This window comes from Paroedura picta, chromosome 2, assembly GCF_049243985.1.
Source record: "Paroedura picta isolate Pp20150507F chromosome 2, Ppicta_v3.0, whole genome shotgun sequence".
NCBI classification, from domain to species: domain Eukaryota; kingdom Metazoa; phylum Chordata; class Lepidosauria; order Squamata; family Gekkonidae; genus Paroedura; species Paroedura picta.
The window spans coordinates 66,864,327-66,882,810 of NC_135370.1; the positions used below are offsets into that span (position 1 = coordinate 66,864,327).

An 18,484-nucleotide genomic window follows, 5' to 3' on the forward strand; every position below is an offset into this window, starting at 1 on the left:
GAAAGAGCACGAGACGCACACTTTTCCGTGGTGGGAAAACTTTTTCTCCGCGTGGGAGGGAGCACACGGCACATTAGACAGGCAGCCACTGGGATAGGCATGCACTCGCCCCCCCTCCCCTCCGCGCCATACTTTCCGGGAGGGGCAAGTCGTGCCACCCACTGCCGGTCGGAGCAGCAGTTCGCTCCCGTGCTGCGGGCAAGACGGACGCCCCTTTCCCCCGGGGGGTTGGAGGCCGAGCCCGAATGGCTGATTGGTTTACGGAGCAGGTGGAAGCGCCGCTGCCGGGCCCGGGCAAGCGATCATCTCCCTGATACCGGCGTCCCAGGTAGGCGGCAGCCTCTGGCGTGGAAACTTTGGGCAAAGGGCGCCGCCTGTCGCTTACTACTGGAAATGGGCCAGCTGGCCGAAGGCACCGCGTCGTTGTGCTTTTCCTTAACAGCTTTATGCTTGCATCAAGGGGTGGGGGTGGGGGTAGGGGTGGGGGTGGGGGATGGCAAGCAGCGGACTGAAGAATGACTCGAGCCAGCGCAGGGCGCGGGGTCGTTAAAACCCAGTGCAAGGATTACAGGAAGCCCTGCGATGCCGGCCTATTTTGGGATCTGAACTGCATAGAAAAGCAAAACAACCCGATTTAGACCTCCTAGGCCCATTTCTGCCCTACAGACCCCTCTCCATGCATTTTGCAATTGCATTTTCTCACCTGGACCCTATATTTCATTACCCAGAAGTAAGTTCTGCAATGTTTCTTAATCCTTAACTATGTTTGGGACTACAGTCTAAATTAGAAGGCTCTGTGTGATTCTGTTTTAGGATCTTCTGGACAGAGATTTCCTTCTCCAGGACTTTTCTCACAGAAGAAACTGGGCCCTCCTCTCCTCCCCTATCTAAAGGGCTCAGGGAGACTGGGCCAGAGGGGCCACCTGTGCCAGGTAATTGGGTCAAGTGCTGCAACTATCTGAAATCTGGGTTAATCTCCTATCTCTGGCTCAGGTGTCTTTCTGCTTGAAAGCAACAGCTTAGATCACAGCTGATCTCAAGCTCTTTAAAGGAAGGGTCCCCCAGACAGCGACATTTCCACCTGCCTCCCAGTTTCCTCCCATGCCTTGGAAAAGCAGCACTTCTTACCCTCTGATGCACATTGGGGACACGATCGCCTGAAAGGAGCACTGGGGGGGCTTATCTACCTAAGGGAGGGGTGAGTATATCACAGATGCTAGGATTATACAACTGTAGAGCAGGGGTAGTCAAACTGCGGCCCTTCAGATGTTCATGGACTACAATTCCCATGAGCCCCTGCCAGCATTTGCTGGCAGGATCTTATGGGAATTGTAGTTCATGGACATCTGGAGGGCCGCAGTTTGACTATCCCTGCTGTAGAGACTGGTGCTGGAGAAGACTCTTGCGAGTCCCTTGGACTGCAAGGTGAACAGTCCTAGAGGAGATCAGCCCTGACTGCTCCTCAGAAGGCCAGATCCTGAAGATGAAACTCAGATACTTTGGCCACCTCATGAGAAGGAAGGACTCCCTGGAGAAGAGCCTAATGCTGCAAGCGATTGAGGGCAAAAGAAGAAGGGGGCGACAGAGAATGAGGTGGCTGGATGGAGTCACTGAAGCAGTCGGTGCAAACTTAAATGGACTCCGGGGAATGGTAGAGGACAGGAAGGCCTGGAGGATCATTGTCCATGGGATCGCGATGGCTCGGACACGACTTTGCACCTAACAACATCAACAGAGACTGTGACATGCAGTCTATATCAACCTGGTCTTGGGGTTTGTAGTTTGTTTTATATCCACCTGTCCTACCTGTCTCTCAGTCACAGTTTTATCCCAACTTTCATCCAAGGATCTCTCTTCTTCCTTTCATCCTCACAATAATGCTGCAAGGTGGGCTAGGCTAAGAGTGGACCCAAGACCCAAGACACTTGGCTGCAGAGGACTCAGACTTTGTTGGGTAACAGGCCAACATTTTAACCATGCTGGCTATCTATAGACAGAAGATATTGGCATGGGCTGACCTAACACTTCAGGGTGGGCTTTCCCATGACCTGTATTATGCAACTGAGGAGAGCAAGGTTCTGCTGAAGAGCAAACCTTAAGTCTCAGGCACAATCTTCGGTCAATTTCCACACCCATCCTAGGATCCTGCAACAAAGAATCCTGTTCAGTTTTCAAGATACCATAGGCTGCAATTCCCCACCGAATTCTGATGCCTTTGGACCTTGACAGGACACCTGCCCAATCAACCACTTGCACCTGTGGCCAACTCAGTTCCTGTACAGAGATGCACCATGCACATCCAATTTTCTCCCTTACAACATCAGCCAACAGCCCTCTATTTACTTCATGTCTCTCAGCCTTGGTTTACCCATGTAGGAGAAGACATTTCTCACTTATGGTAGAAATTTCTCTACCCTAAGTGGCTTACAATTGCCTTCCCTACCTCTCCCCACAACAGGCACTTTGTGAGGTAGGTGAGGCTGAGAGAGCTCTGAAAGGAACTGTGACTGGGCCAAGGTCACCCGCAGGCATCTTATGGAGGAGTGGGAATCAAACCCAGTTCACCAGATTAGAGCCTCCACTCTTAACCACTACACCTTGTTGACTCTCAGGTGGCAGAATGCTGAAATTGCAGAATGGATCCCGTCACTTCTGACTCCTGATGGGGGACCACAGAAGTTCATACTTTGAGTTTCCCACAAATGAAAGCCAGCACAGCAAGGAATGATAGGGCACACATACACACATACTGGGACAGTTGGCTATTTCCATGCCATTTTATTGTTGTTTTTATTAATACTAAATTGGATTTGTTACCCATCGCTATCAGCAAATCGTCTTGCAGCAGATTACAGAATAAAACCCCACATAAAACAATTACTATAACCCCATCTTTAACCGCTCCTACAGAGCGGATTAAATAATTGGATAAGGGCACCTAAGGAGGGCCCCGTCCGTGATGAGGAAGGGTGCCGATAGGCCCCTTCCTCATGACCGACAATTGGAGGGCCCAATTGGCAGGCGCAAAGCGCCTGCCGATTGGGCCCTCCGATTGTCAGTCCGGCGGCAAGGGACCAATCGCAAGCCGCACAGCTGAGCCAGAGGGCTCATAAAGATGTTAAACAAGGTAGGGGAGATAACTGCCTCCTGTGGGGCCCCACAAAGGAGTGGAAAGGGGTACAATAACTTTAAGACCAACAAAGATTTATTCAGGGTGTGAGCTTTTGAGTGCAAGCGGAGGCAAAATTTCTGGCCTGTGTCCCAAACTGCTTGATTCCAGTTTCAAGACTTTGTAACTAGTTTAAGTCATTAGTCCGAATGACAGATAACCTTTCCTTGGAAATAATGCCCTGTACACACAGCTGACTTACTTTTGATGACTGCTTTTGCCTATTTAATCTATGTAAATTTCAGTGCTGATGGCAAATAAGCCAGAAGAGCAAAAGCAAAGAAAGCACACAGTGTAAGAAAGGTAATTGTGTGTACCAGCTCTTAGATTCAAATAATTTTGCTGTAATTCTGAGTTGTGGCAATGCTATATAGGGCAAGAGTAATTAGACTGGCCTTTAAGGTACTATTGGACTCTTATTTTGTTGTGCTACTTCAGACCAAAACGGCTACCCACTTGAATCTATGTTATGTTATATATTATATATAAGCCAACCAGGTTTATTTGTACCTAAAGTAACAACAGCTTTTTGTCAGGAACAAATGAGAACAGGTTGATCTCTTGCAGTGCTGTTATGTTACAGTTACATATTGATACAGCTAAGAAATTAACACCCTTGCTGCAGATTCTAACATCATTCAATATGATTTGATTTTCTAGTCTGCTTGAGCACTTGTGATTTTTTTTCTCTCCTTTTCCCCTTCCTGACACTCCATTTGCAAGTATTAACAGCCTCTGTGACTCTTCTTCTGTAGTCTCATTTACAGCTCTTACAGCAAACACAAAATCTGGTAACTTAATTCTGACATGAAATTTCAAATGAATCAGAATGTAGAGACTTGTTGCACATTGCTACAAAGGATAAGTTTCTACTCATGATCATTGTGATTGTAGGTGGCCATGTAAAGGTAAAGGTCAAGGTATCCCCTGTGCAAGCACAGAGTCATGTCTGACCCTTGAAGAGACATCATCCAGTATTTTCATGGCAGACTCAATACGGGGTGCTTTGCCAGTGCCTTCCCCAGTCATTACCGTTTTACCCCCCAGCAAGTTGGGTACTCATTTTACCGACCTCGGAAGGACGGAAGGCTGAGTCAACCTTGAGCCGGCTGCTGGGACTGAACTCCCAGCCTCATGGGCAGACAGCTTCAGAGAGCATTTCTGCTGCCTTACCACCCTGTGCCACAAGAGGCTCAAGCAGGTTCGCTTAGACACATTCAAATATATAAAAGTTGCCACTTCCCCTTGCAATATATGCAATTTTTGCCTGTGTGGTTAGGCCAGATCATATGCTTATATGCCATATTAGTGACAATCACCTTAATTGGATGGGCATCACTAGAATGATACAGAACTATATGTTTCTTTCTAACCATGTTGGCTGCCTTACCACCCTGCGCCACAAGAGGCTATAGGGGTAGATGTTCCCATCTGTTACTAATTTGCATTGCTTAAACATGATCAGAAGTATCATAAATACCCTGACCTGGATAGCCCAGGCAAGCCAGATCTTGTCAGATCTCAGAAGCAGGGTTGACCCTGGCTAGTATTTGGATGGGAGGCAAGCAATGGCAAACCACCTTTGAACATCTATAGCTTGACTGCCAGACAATCCTAGGATCTGCTGCCAACAGCAACAACTCCCTGCCTAGGCAGTGCTTGTTTACAAAGGCCTACTGGGGCCTAACACATTTTCATCCTGATTTTCTAAAAATCTACCCCTACAAAATGAATCTGTGAAAATATGTGTTCTTCTGTGCTTCTGAAATTCAAGTAGCTACTTTACTTTGAATTCATAGTACTTACTCTGTTTTCCCAGAGTTTTCTGACTCAGCTATGGCTGATTCACACCATCATGTTTAACCAGTATCCAATCATAGATAACTTGGCTGAATTAAGACTGTAAATGGGCTGATTATCAAGCTGTTGATTTGTTAAATACTAGTGCAAATGATTGATGGTGCCCAGTGGCTTGATCCCATCAAGTAGGTATGCATTTTTGACAAGCACAGTTCTATACACTTCGCCAAGCTACGCTTCCAGTATTAATTTGGAGAAAGCCACAACCACCAGTTTCAAACATTTTTAAAATGATGTTGATGAGTGAGGAAGTTTCCTGTGGAGAATTATTTCGATATGACCCGTATTGATAAATTCTTCTAATCTATTCCACTACAAATTCTTCTAATTCTGTAGCCTCAATTCCTTTAGCAATTTTTTAAAAACATGCAGCAACCTTTTACATATCTTAAACAAGCTGAATGGGGGGGGGGAAAGTGAAAAATTAGAAGATGTTGAATACATTATAAGACTGAAATAAAGGCTAATGTCTTGCCATATGGCTGAAGGCAGAAACATCCTAATCATTTCCTAGCTCTAATATTTGTGAAAAATCCCTTTAGGCGGAGCGCTGCCAGGGACACATCCGTGTTTCTGGCCTGCGCTTCCGCCTGCATGGACCCATCCGGGCGCGCTCAGCAAAGAGGGCACACCCAGATTGGACCGGCCCCTGGAGCGCCTGCCTCCAGAAGCTGGCTGCAAGGCGCTCAGCCACCTTCATGGCCAGATGCTGCCTGGCTGCTGAGGAGGGTGCTCCCGCGGTGAACTGCCTGAGCTACACATTGACACGGCCACAAGTGTCGGCCTAGCCACTGCCAGGGCCACCGCCTCAGCTGCTGCACGCCAGGACAACTGGCTGCGCTGCTGTCACCACAGCCAGCAGCATGAGGACCGCATCAACTGCCACGCCTGCCTGCGGGGCCATCACCCCAGCTGCACACTGGAACAGAAGGTAGCGTAGCATCAGCCACCTCTGTGCGGGCCCGCTAGTGCCCGTTGCATTCCTGGATGCAATGGGCTTTCTGCCTAATATAGTCATAAAATTGTGGTAAGGATATAAACCAAGCAATCAAATGCATTGGGCGAATTGAATGCATTTGTATAGATATCTTCATATTAGAACATATACTTCGTATATTAATGAAATTAAGTTGTGAGAGAGAAGTGTCTGAAAATGATGACCCTGCATTTGGGGAAAATTTGCCTTTCTCACAATGATCTCATGATGAAAAACTAAGTTCTAATCCCAAATTTGCTAACAATACTGCAGAAGGCCTCATTCAGACAGGAATATTAACATTACTGCATTTTCCCCCCTTGAAAGTATGATGCTGCCTTTATCAAATTACATCATTGCTCTGTTGGGTTCGTTATCAACTACTGGGAGCATCTTTTCAGCATCCCAGGCAGAGAAAGGTCTTCTCAGATATTTTAAACTAAAAATGTCAGAAGTTAGACTTCGGACTTTCTAAAGTATCTGCTTTACTATTGACTCACCACTCTTTAGGCCAAAGGCTTAATAGTAAGACACGTTTTCCTTTACATTTGTACACAAATCACTGAAGATTTGGGATGTACACTGTATTTTAAAACAACATTACCTATATAATACAAGGCTACTGAAAAACCTGTATACCCTGAGAGGAAGGAAAGGGAGAAGGCCAGACCAGGGATCTCATGTCATCAGCTCCTGAAAGAACTATCAAGACCCTGAGAGAAACCAGCTGACCCAGTCCTTCTCCACCTTCCCTTGGGCAACTGAGACCTTTGTGCCTCAAGGGGAAGGAGAAATATTCAGGCCAGTAAGTTCATACTGTCAATTCCTGAGAAGACAAGTAACGTCTTGAAAAAATTTATACTAATTATTGTTTTGTCTTTCAGGTTTTAAAACTGTAAACCACCTTGGATGCCTTGACAGAATACATTCCATAAATATATTACATACTTGAGCTTGGCCAGCCATGTGTGGCTGTTTATCGCAGCATTATTGGTTGGAGCAACAGAGATTGAGGTACACAGATTTCATACAATGAAAAATAATGGTTAACAAAATAAAAGTTAGGACACGTGGATGAAAACTCCCCTTGGTTCAAAGCCACTTTGCCATGAAGCTCATTCATTGGGTGAGTAACTCTCTCACTCCTGCTTAAGCTACCCCAAGGATTGCTGTTGGGAAGATAAAATCAAGGAGGGGAGAACAATGCTGTAAGTTACAAGGTGTCCCCACTGGGAAGAAAAGCTGCGTATAAATATCTAAATTCATGTCACAAGGTTTAGGTAGTTCGTTTTTGTCATCTAATTCACACTGAGCCTTTACTGGTAACATATCTGGAAGGACTTCTTCTAAGATGCAAAAAAATAAAGACACACACAGAATGTTTCCTAATTTTAGTGTGTAAACTCAACACTCCCCCAGCCCCAACCAACCCTCCAGCTGGCCCTCTGCAGTGTGAAAGAGCCATTTTAGAAATAAATAATTGGAAGACTCCTCTCACTTTTCAACGTTTTCCCTTGGACACTGAGCTCTTGCATATGCACAGAAGCTGAACTATTAGCAGAACGGTTTCTTCACACTCTTGGTGTTTCCCTTCTCCTCGCCTCCTCCCCAACACCCTTTCACTTTCCTGGGTTGCTCATTGCGTTAAACTAATCCAAGAAAGGAGAGATAGATATAGATATTTTCACACATACATTCTCAAGTCAGCTGGTGTTCAGTTTATTCAGGGTCACGCTTCCCTGATTCATTAAATTCAGGCTGAGGCGGTATGAGACCTAAAAGAAAATTAAATGGAAAATGGAAAGGATCAGATTTGTGCCTGCTGGCTAAATGCATTTATGGTTAATTAGGGAAACGTGTCCAAAGTGGGGACAGAATGTAGACAATGATAACCAGAGAGCTTTAACAGGGAGAACATGATCAATACCTGGACCAACGTTTTGACTAGCCTGGACTCATCCAGGGTTCAATTCCACTAGAGTCTTAAATTGGAATGCAGATGCTGAAAACAGAAGAGCTCTATTGTAGACAATAATGGGATACTGAAACAACACATCCCATCCTGTCACCTTCAAGCTACTGTGAAGGCAACACTCTGCGTTCTTCTATGTTCTGAAGTGTGGATGGGGAGATGCAGCACCTCAGCTATGGAATGTCATTTCCTCTGTGGTTAGCCTAATGCTAAGTCTTTTGAGAGCCAGCTTGGAAAGGAGCAACTGCGAGCCGCACTGCGCGCGGCTCGCAGTTACTCTGGTGGGGACTCGGAGGGACCAATGGGCAGGCACTTTGCGCCTGCCCATTAGTGCCTCCAGTAGTCTGTCCAGTCTGTCCAGAGGAAGGGGCCAATCAGCACCCTTCCTCATCACGGACACATCCCGCCTCCCAAGCCCTTACCCTTTTATTTAGTCCGCGGTGCCCGCGGCGCCGTGGGCTGTGTTAAGATATTGGAGAAATATTGTTTTATTTATTTATATTTGTGCCATATTGTTTTAATTGTGTTTTGTAATGGCCTTTGGCTACATACAATAAATGTTATCGTATCGTACTGTGGCGCAGAGTGGTAAGGCACCTGCCTGAAAGCTTTGCCCATGAGGTTGGGAGTTCGATCCCAGCAGCCGGCTCAAGGTTGACTCAGCCTTCCATCCTTCCGAGGTCGGTAAAATGAGTACCCAGCTTGCTGGGGGGTAAACGGTCATGACTGGGGAAGGCACTGGCAAACCACCCCGTATTGAGTCTGCCATGAAAACGCTAGAGGGCGTCACCCCAAGGGTCAGACATGACTCGGTGCTTGCACAGGGGATACCTTTACCTTTACTTTATCGTACTGTGTGATATTGCTTGCCATTTTGAATCGCTAGGACAAACCACAACAACACAAAAGGTCAAAATGGCGAGATGGCTCCTACCTGCAATAGCGTGATATTCAATCACACTATTTTTCCCCTCCACACTTTAAAGCAGGGGCTCCTGGGAATTGGAGTCCACGGACATCTGGAGGGCCGCAGTTTGACTACCCCTGCTTTAAAGCCTTCCTGCTGCATCTTCTCACGTTTTCCCCCTTTTCACATGCTGCAGAAAACAGCAAAAGAGAAAGTGATGTGCTCTTTCACTCACTGCTTCTCAGCCTGTCAATAGCTCAATTAAGCCAACCAATCAATGAGGCCAACCAATCAATGGGGCTAACCAATCAGTGTTTTGTTGGCTTAGCCCTTTTTTTTTACTTGAAACTTACACATAGCAATGCATATTCAGTCCTATGTAAACACATTGTCATGTTAGTTAAAGCACTCCCCTCAAAAAAAAAAAAAAAACCATGGCAGGCCAGTGGAGGGCATAGTGAGGGAGACAGATCCTCCCCACTGTCATTTCAAACAGCATTAAGTCTTTCTTTAATTGTTTTTAACTAACTCTTCAGTTAACCCTTACTCTTTGGTTCTCAGACCCCCGTCCTATCTCTCCCCACCACGCTGCTCAGACATTCCAGGAAGGGAAGGAATCCTGGATGCTGGGCGGCCAAATTACAACCATGTGGAAAGGAAAGTCCAGACCTTCCAGATCTTGCCCAAATCATTAACATTTTCCCTGTCCAAGTTCTTCACAGTGGCCAATTTATTCCTGCCACCTGAATGCACGTGAAAGTGATTGTGGTGACTTTTTGCTTTTTATTTTCTTCCCTTTCATGCTTGTTCACTTGCATGTTGTGCAGCAGTTCTAATAAAATTCGAAATAGCTGAGAGTCACTCGACTGTGATTGTGCTATATTGCTGTATCAATTTATTGTCAGTTTCTATCTAGTGCCACCCATCTACTTTTTGCCTCCTAGTGAGGCTGCAGGGGAAAACAAGCCAAACCTCTTCCTCCACTCCTTGGCTTGTCAATCACAGCAAGTGACCAATCACAGCAAGTGACCAATCTGTGCTATAGCACAGATGCATCTTTAATAAAGTCAACACTGCCCCATTGCTATGGAGAAAAGCTGGAATTATACAGCATCCCCCCTTTTTGTGGGATTTGTTTTTGTTTTGTTTTGTTTTTTGTTTTGCATTTTATTTCTGTCTGGGTGGATTTCTGAGATGCTGCACTTATCGCTGGAGCCCAAGAAAACATTTTGTTCTAATGGTTGGCTTTAAAACAAGCTGTTCAGTCCCCTATATGATCAGCAGAAGGCAGCTCTTGACTCCATTCCCAGTTTCTGATTCTGAGTTGGCTTTTGAGTCTGCTCCCTGGCTCCTTGACCGTAGTACAACTTTGGAACTCCCTTCGGTGTTGACATGGATGCATGTGGGGGAGCAGGGAATCAAACCTGGCTTGCCAGATTAGAAGTCTGCACTCCTAACCAGTACACCAAGCTGGCTCTCAACCAGAGCCCGGGCTTTTTTGGCCCTGGACCCAGCCTGGTGGAATGAGTTGCCAGTCAGAGTTCCGCAGGGCCTGCAAAATTGCATTGTTCTGTCAGACTTATGGCTGGGGCCGTGGCTGTCGGAGAATTGATACGGGCCTCCCTCCTCCATGTATCCGCCTTTTTGTTTTAGGTCCTCTCAGTCTTATTAGCCCAGTGGAGGATATCTAGAGGATGGCAGGGAGAAGTATTATTTGTATCTGTATTATTTTATTGTAAATCACTTCAAGCCCAGTTGCAGGGAGGGACGGTATATACCTAAATCAAATAAATTGAATAAATAAATACCAGTCAGAATAAATAAAAACTGATCAGAATAATCCTTTTTGCATTTCTTTCACTTTACAGAAATATTTAAAGTAATTTATTCTAGATACAGCCAATAATAATATATTACTGTATTAGAATATGAACATAAGCTACCTGGAAAAAATAAAACTAGAAACAAATAAAATAAAGGTACACATCTCAGAATGTATGGAGTTGCCAATCTCATCTATTTCCCCCACTCCCCACATTCAATCTATTGTTTTCCTCATCTTCCTTCACCAGTCTTTGATTGGAAGCACTGGATGCATCATAAGTATGTATCTTCTGCTGCAGTCTATGGGTAATCCTAATTGACTGCCCCATACTTGCACCTGGCTAAGCTGATGAGGAAATAGTCCTTTTGAGCTTTATGGTTATCTTGTCCAATATGCAGTTAGCTCTTGTCCATGTTTAACGTACAAGAATTCATTGCATTTATTTTTGCATCATGATCCAGCCAGTATTCAAGCACTATGAAATCCCATTGACTTCAAATGGGAAAGATCTATGCATTTAGACTTCAGACTCAGCTATTGAGACCAACAGGACTTCCAAGTGCTAACTGTAAAGTAGATGGCATTAATGCACTCATGATATATCATCTCCCCCAAGACTCCAAAAGGCTTATTTGTTTGCCCTAGGGGTACAAAGTAGTAGGACTGGCTTTGGGAGGGAAACCAAGGAAAACGGGAAGAGAAGGGTTAATGAGACATTTTTGGCTTTCTCAGAAACATTTATGTGAAATTAAAATGCTGAAGGGCTCCAAAACTTTCAATTAAAACAAAAATAAATGCTGCCCTTAGGTTAGCAGCATTATTACAACCAGCATTGATTAAAGTATCTATGATATGAGAAAATAAATTATGCTTAAATATGAGGAGCCTCTCTAGTTTAGCTTGTAGGAGCCTGGGTGTGAAATGACTGCCAGGCAAGCCAAATTTAAATGTTCTATGATCAGTGTAAGTTATTCGTTTGTCCAAAGGCAAACTATGACAGCACCTCATTTGTGGCATATGTTCTACAAAACAAGATAGTGTCCCTACAAGATTGGTTTGAAAAAATATTAAGTAGCTGCAGCCAACAGGGAGAATGTAAAAGAGATTTTGGTTGATTCCTCAGACCCTAGACACTTTTCACCATCTCTTCTCCCTTTTTTCCCAAGGCTACAAACTTGTGGCTGCATCTCCTGTATTGAAAATCCAGGTAATTAATGCTACACATGAGTAGATGAAATTCTGCAGGGGTAGCCATGTTAATCTGTTTACTGCAAATAAACCAAACAATTTTTTTCATAAGCTTTCCAAAGTACTGTCTGCTTCATCAGATGTATGAAGCATTATTCCCAGTTGTCAGATGCAGAGGAAGACAGCAGAGACAAAAAGACAATCACAAGCACTCAAAAACATGCTTGGAATTAAATACAGTGAAAGGTTTGTTTTCATTTCAGAACACCAGTCATTTAAAATGATGATGCCAGACCTATGGCAATCCCATATATGGAATGTTCAAGGTAAGAGTCAAGCAGAGATGGTTTGCCCTTGGCATCTTCTGCACAAGAAACTTGGTCTTCCTTGTTGGTTTCCTATTCAAGTACTAATTGTGGCCAAACCTCCTTATTTCCTAAACTCTAAAGAGTTTAAGTTAAGCTGGGCTATTTGGGCTGCATGAAGCCAAAATGAATTCCGTTTAAAATGAAATATAAGATAAGAACTCAGGGTGGTATACCAATGTTGCTTTTAATCAACAGTAAACCAAGGTGTGCACAAACACAGCGCAGTGCTTGGCTCGCAAGTGCTCTGTGTCTTGTGCTCCCCCTCCCCACCTCCCTTTTTGTGTGGGAAATTAGTTAGAAACCGACTCCTGTGATATAAATACAATCACAATACGTTAACTAGAGCCCCTCTATACTCCAGGAATGGTGATCCTCTCTGAGTTAGAATCCTGGTTGGCAGGGAGAGAACAAACACTTGAAATTGTTTCCATCCCAAATTATGGGCACATTCCAGCTATCTACCAGTTAGAAGGAACACCTGAATGCAGCCAACAATATACTGTAAATTGTGAAACAATTTCATATATAAGTCTGTATAAAATTTTATTTATTATGTTCATAAGTGCAGAAAGTTGCCTATGCATGTTCCTCATGCCTATTTCTACCTGTTTTTTTATTAGATCACATGAGGTCCCTAGACAATGATGAAATCTCTGCCAAGCTTGCTAACTGTTTGCTGGTGAGTATTCACAAGTTATCAGTAGCTGACTTTTACACGGACTATGAATGGCCTGTGAACTGGCAAGGGGATTGCTTCAGCCTTGTGGTCAGGTTTACACTTGCACATAAGACGTGCCCTGCCTTGTCATCTGAGAAAGTTAAAATTACCTACTTGGTGGTTTTATGTGGGGGGTTTTGCATATGCTTTCAAAGTGAGACTGATTGTGCCACTGTGGGTGGAGCAGAGTATTGCATCAATATTAAGCTTAAACATAACATTTGTCACAAGGTTTCCTGGAAGGATGGGGGGAAGGTGGAAAAACAAGATATCTTAAGGGAAACAAATATATTAAAGCATGACTTAAGTAATGAGGAATGCACAAGAATTATTAGCAGTAGACTGCGTAGGCACAAGTGCAGTACAGTTTGTCCTGTTACAACTATAGAGTTCCGGCTACTTCTGCACATCTTTTCTAAAACTGATGGTTATTAAAGAGTACAATTAAGAATATTTTATTGGATATTATGGGGGGTGGGATCTCAGTCCTTTTTCAAATATGTGTTCCTGGATTCTAGATGCATAGCTGTGTTAGTCCATGGTACCTTTTCGGTCCTGGCCCTGACTTGGTGGAATGAGCTCCCAGAAGAGCTGAGGGCCCTGACGGAGCTATCTCAGTTCCTCAGGGCCTACAAAATGGAGCTCTTCTGCCAGGTGTTTGGTTGAGGCCAGGACTAGGAACAGCTGAGGCCCCTCCTCCGGCCAATTCTAAGCCATCTTGCAAACTCCCTTCATGTGATGATTAATTGTGTACAGGGGAGGAATGGGATTATGCTGCTACTTGTGTTTTATGTTATTGGGGGGAGGGGTTGATTGGTTTTATTGGGGGTTTTATTCTGTTTTATGTGACCTGCCATGACTCCATGGAGAGTGGTGGGATATAAATTTAAATAAACAAACAGGAGTCCCATGGTATCTTTGAGAAAAGCAAAACTTATTCCAGCATTAGCACAGTGTCAGGCCATCCTCATGGTTCATCACCTGAGAAAGATGCATGCTTTCAAACAAACAAGCTGTGTCTGAATCTTTTTCTTCAAACACCGTTTTCAGAAACTAATCAAAATGGATGTCTGTTTCAAATCATCTGCTCAAAGTCCCACCTCTGCTCCAAGGCTCTGAACCAATCCTTGTAATTATGTGTGTGCGATGTGATGATTTACAGTGACTCTAGCAAGAGAGGCTCCATGGTGAATGAAGTCCCCTGACCACTGCCTTCCTCTGCACAGTCTTCCTTGGTGGTCGATCTCCATTCTAAGTACCAAGTTTGCTTAGATTCTGAGATCTGACGAGATGGTTATAACATGCTGCCTTCCTTCTGCTTTGTGAGTATAGTCTCCAACAATTTTAAGTGATGGTCATCTAATCAGATCCCATGGTACTCCAATGAATGAGTGGGGGACTGAACAAATCTTCATTTTAAAAGGGGGAGGGGAAAAACTCCCCTCAGACAGGGCTTCAGGCTCTGGCTAAAATTGTAAGATTTATCACCAGGATTTTTATTTGGGTTTTAGGTAGGGTGGGTAGGCTTAGAGGAGAAAACTTGTTTTTAGATGATAAATAAACATCATGGTAGAGCTCTTAGCACCTATCCAGGAACTGGCAAATAAGACTTTAAAATCTGAATCCCTACAAGATTCCTGGAATGAAGTATATATTATGATCATTCCCAAAGGTGAAAATGAAATAAGGGAAATTTATAATGTTAGACCAGCCTTTCTTAACTTTAACATTGAGAAACCCCTGAAACATTCTTTAGCCACCAAGAAACCCCAGAAGTGGTGCAATCGAGCATAATATGATTGGGTGTACACACCCATCCAGCCCCCCTCCCCTTGCCATCCCCTCCATCATTGGCCATTTTGGGAGGGGGAAGGTCAACATAACCACATATGGTCATATCATCCAATAAATGTTCAACATGTTTAAACATCTATATTAAAATTAATTAACTCCCACCCATTCAGGAAACCCTTCCAGGGCTTTCAAGAAACTCCATGGTTTCACAAAACCCTGACCAATATCACTAATAAATGTATATTAAAAATTTTTTGCATTGATCCTAGCCCATAGTATTAGAGATAGTATTGAAATAGATTGTTGGTAAAGAAGAATGTGGGTTTTTATCAAAATGACAATTATGAGAGAATGTGAGAATCATGCTAGATATTCTTGAATACTTCAGTCTACATGTAGAGAAACAAGCTTGTATTTATAGATGCTGAAAAGGCCTTTGATAATGTTCACTAGAATTTTATGTTGAAAAGCTTACAACATTTAGGAATAGGTAAGAACTTTTTAAATTGGGTTAAAGCAATGTATACAAGTAAAGATGCCAGAATTAAACTCAATGACCAAATTTCTCAAAAACATGCTCTCTATCCCCTCCTTTATTTATTTATTTTGAGCATAGAGGACCTGATTTTTAAAAATTAATGATGTAGAAATTAAGTGATTCAAAGTAAATTTGGAAGAATATAAAATTCATGCATTTGCTGATGACTTGGTGGTCAGTTTAAAAGACCCTTTAAATTCTATGTTTCTCTAATTTAAGAAATTAAAGGATTTGGAGGAAATATCAGATTTCAAAATAAATAAACTAAAAATTAATATGTTGATTTGGAATGTCTAAGAAACATTGTGATGACTTAGAAACTACAACAGGAGTGAAAGTTCAAAAATGTTAGATATTTAGGAATATACTTATCAAATAAAAATTATTCTCTCTTTGGGTTAAATTATTTTAGGGCATGGAATGAAATTAAGTCTCTTCTGAAAAAATGGGAGAACCTTCAACTTTCCTTTTTAGGTAGAATTGCAGCAGTAAAGATGATGATATTTCCAAAAATGATTTTCCTATTCTGATTTCTAATTCTATTGGCCAATAGATTGTCTTATTCTATTGCCTTATTCTATTGCCAATTATTATATCTTAAAAAAACTATTTGGGGATTGGCAAAAAGTTTTGGTGAATTTTATTTGGCAGGGAAAGAAACCCAAAATAAAATTTAAAAATCTATGTGATGTTAGGGAAAAAGGAGGACTAGAAGTACCAAATGTATTATTGTACTATGAGGGGGCAGCATTTGAGTGGTTGACAGAATGGATAATATTAAAGGATAAGATCATGATTTATGTTTTGGATGGCGGGCCTATATTGGCTATAGGAAAATTAAAACTAATAGAGAATTTAGAAATGTATAAAGTATAAGAAAATATAAGAAAATATTTTTTTGAAAAAATTCCAAAATAATTTCCTCCCTAAATTTTTTTTAGTAAGCAATCTCTATGACATAAAGAATTTGTAACTTATGGAGATATTATTTATTAACGTTCCCAGCAAATAAAATTAAAAAGAAGGGAAGTAATAATAGTGAGAAGAGAAATATGTAGCTGTTATTTGTATTTGCAGTTGTCAGAAAGATTAAAAATAGATAAGCTTCTTTACCAATTTGAATTCCAAGAGATTATGTGGAGATAAACTTCTGTAATAAATAGGATCATCTGATTAATCATATGTATAAATGGTTATTAGACTATGACACTCAATCTGAATGAACCAAAGAGCTGATTATTATCTGGGCTAAAAATGTATGACGTAGCATGGCAATGGGAAGGAACTTGGGTTGTAGGAGTTAGGTTCTCTTCAAGTCTTAGGTTGAAAGAAATCTTTTACAAAATGTTCTATAGATTGTATTTAACTCTGAAGAAATTATCACTTGTGTACAAATCAGTCTCTCCAGGTTGTTGGAAGTATAAGTCTAAGGTTGGCTCTTTTTTTCATATGTGGTGATCATGTAAATATGTTAAAAGGTTCTGGTCTAATATATACAAAATGATAAAATCTATAATTAAGATGGAGATCTGCTTAACTACTGAAATGTGTTTATTAAATATGGTATAAACAAACAACCAGAAATTAGATAACTTGTTATTATATATGGTTACAGCTGCTAGACTAATTTATGCTCAAAGATGGAAGGACCAGAATAAACCAGCAACCAAGGACTGGCTGCTTAAACTAATCACATTTGTGGAAATGGACAAACTATCACCGGTCAACGCTTGACAATTTTACTGAGGCCAGGGGCGGGTGTAGTCTTTTGCTGAGAGACATTGCCACCACCGCCTGAGCCCCTCCTCCACTTGATTTCCCGCCGGCGCCCCTGACTTCCCACCGCCTGCTGGGCCGCGCTGCTAGCAGCACCTGCGCAGTGCCATGCTGAGGGGGAGCCCCAGCCATGGCGGGCACCGGACAACACCAAAGGTGAGCTGGTGGTAGAGTGGCCGGGCAGCCCCCAAAGCAGCAGCCAGGGAGGATGATGAAGAGGAGCCACGGCCCGGTACTGACTGATCTGAAGACCGGTACTGGTCCCCGGACGGGGGTTGGGGACTACTGCTTTAAATTATAGGTGAATAGTAATTAAATCAGATTGGAAAGAATGTTGTGTGAATCATTTTGGTGTTGGAAGACAAATTTCTATCTGTGAATTTGTACCAGTATTTTCTTTCTTTTCTTCCTTTTCTTCCTTCCTTCCTTCCTTTCTTTCTTGTTTCAAATAATTGAGGATGACTTATAAGGGGGTTGGAATTCTTTATTTCTGTCATTGGTTTAAAGTATAGGATTGATATATTCTTTTTAAGCAATGTAACATAGCTAGTTTTGTTGTTATTATAATTGTTTAATAAAGTCATATAATTTTATTTATTAATTTTGTTTATTATTAAATTTCTATACCGCCAACTTCCAGACCAGCCGGCTTGTAGCAATTCACAACAGAGTAAAAGCATAAAAACATAGGACAGCAAAATTACCATCTGCCAATAATAAAATACAATAAGTTTAAAAAATGACAAAGATGGCATGCATAGAAATTCCAAGTAGACCCACATTCCTCATTCACCTATTCCCAACAGGGTCAAAGCGATGTAAAACTGGGATAATGGATGGCCGCAGGGAGAACTAGATGCAACAAGGGCAGGGGAGGACCTGATCTTATAGCCCAATATTCAGCCCAATAATAAGCATCCTGGTAAAAGCCAGAAGCATCAAAAGCCTGGGCAGTTTCTGAGCAGCAGGTACTGTGCTGTGAGAGGAGGAAACAACACCTTTGATGGAACCTGAGCTCTGGTCACCAGGTCTGATAAATTTCCAAACCCAAGGTCCTCCAAACCTTTTGAGCCTGTGGACACCTTTGGAAGTCTGACATACCTTGATGAGATAAACCACAAAGTACAAAACCAAAAAGGGAACAGAAACTCAACCTAGACAAAGTCAGGAATATATTGGAGAGTGACATTATCCATAACTCTATTATAACTCTTTAACATTTTCAAGTAGATGGTCCATCTAATAAAGATACCTTTTAAAAAGAACATTTTGTTTAAAAAACATTTCTTGCATGTACACACACAGTTTACCTTCAGTCATGCAAGGAAGGTTCGTGTGCTGAGGTGGCAGGTGCTTCCAAAGTACCATTAAAAAATATCTCCTTGGACTATCA

General features: G+C 42.5%; 1 long non-coding RNA gene across 1 annotated transcript; it reads left to right on the top strand.

Moving 5' to 3' along the window:
• The first annotated feature begins 811 nt into the window (after positions 1-811).
• On the top strand, positions 812-17,442 carry LOC143829502 (uncharacterized). The gene is made up of 5 exons (XR_013228174.1): positions 812-932; positions 6,890-7,019; positions 12,886-12,944; positions 14,146-14,305; positions 16,931-17,442. It is a non-coding gene; the product is annotated as an uncharacterized LOC143829502 (long non-coding RNA).
• Positions 17,443-18,484: the final 1,042 nt, after the last annotated feature.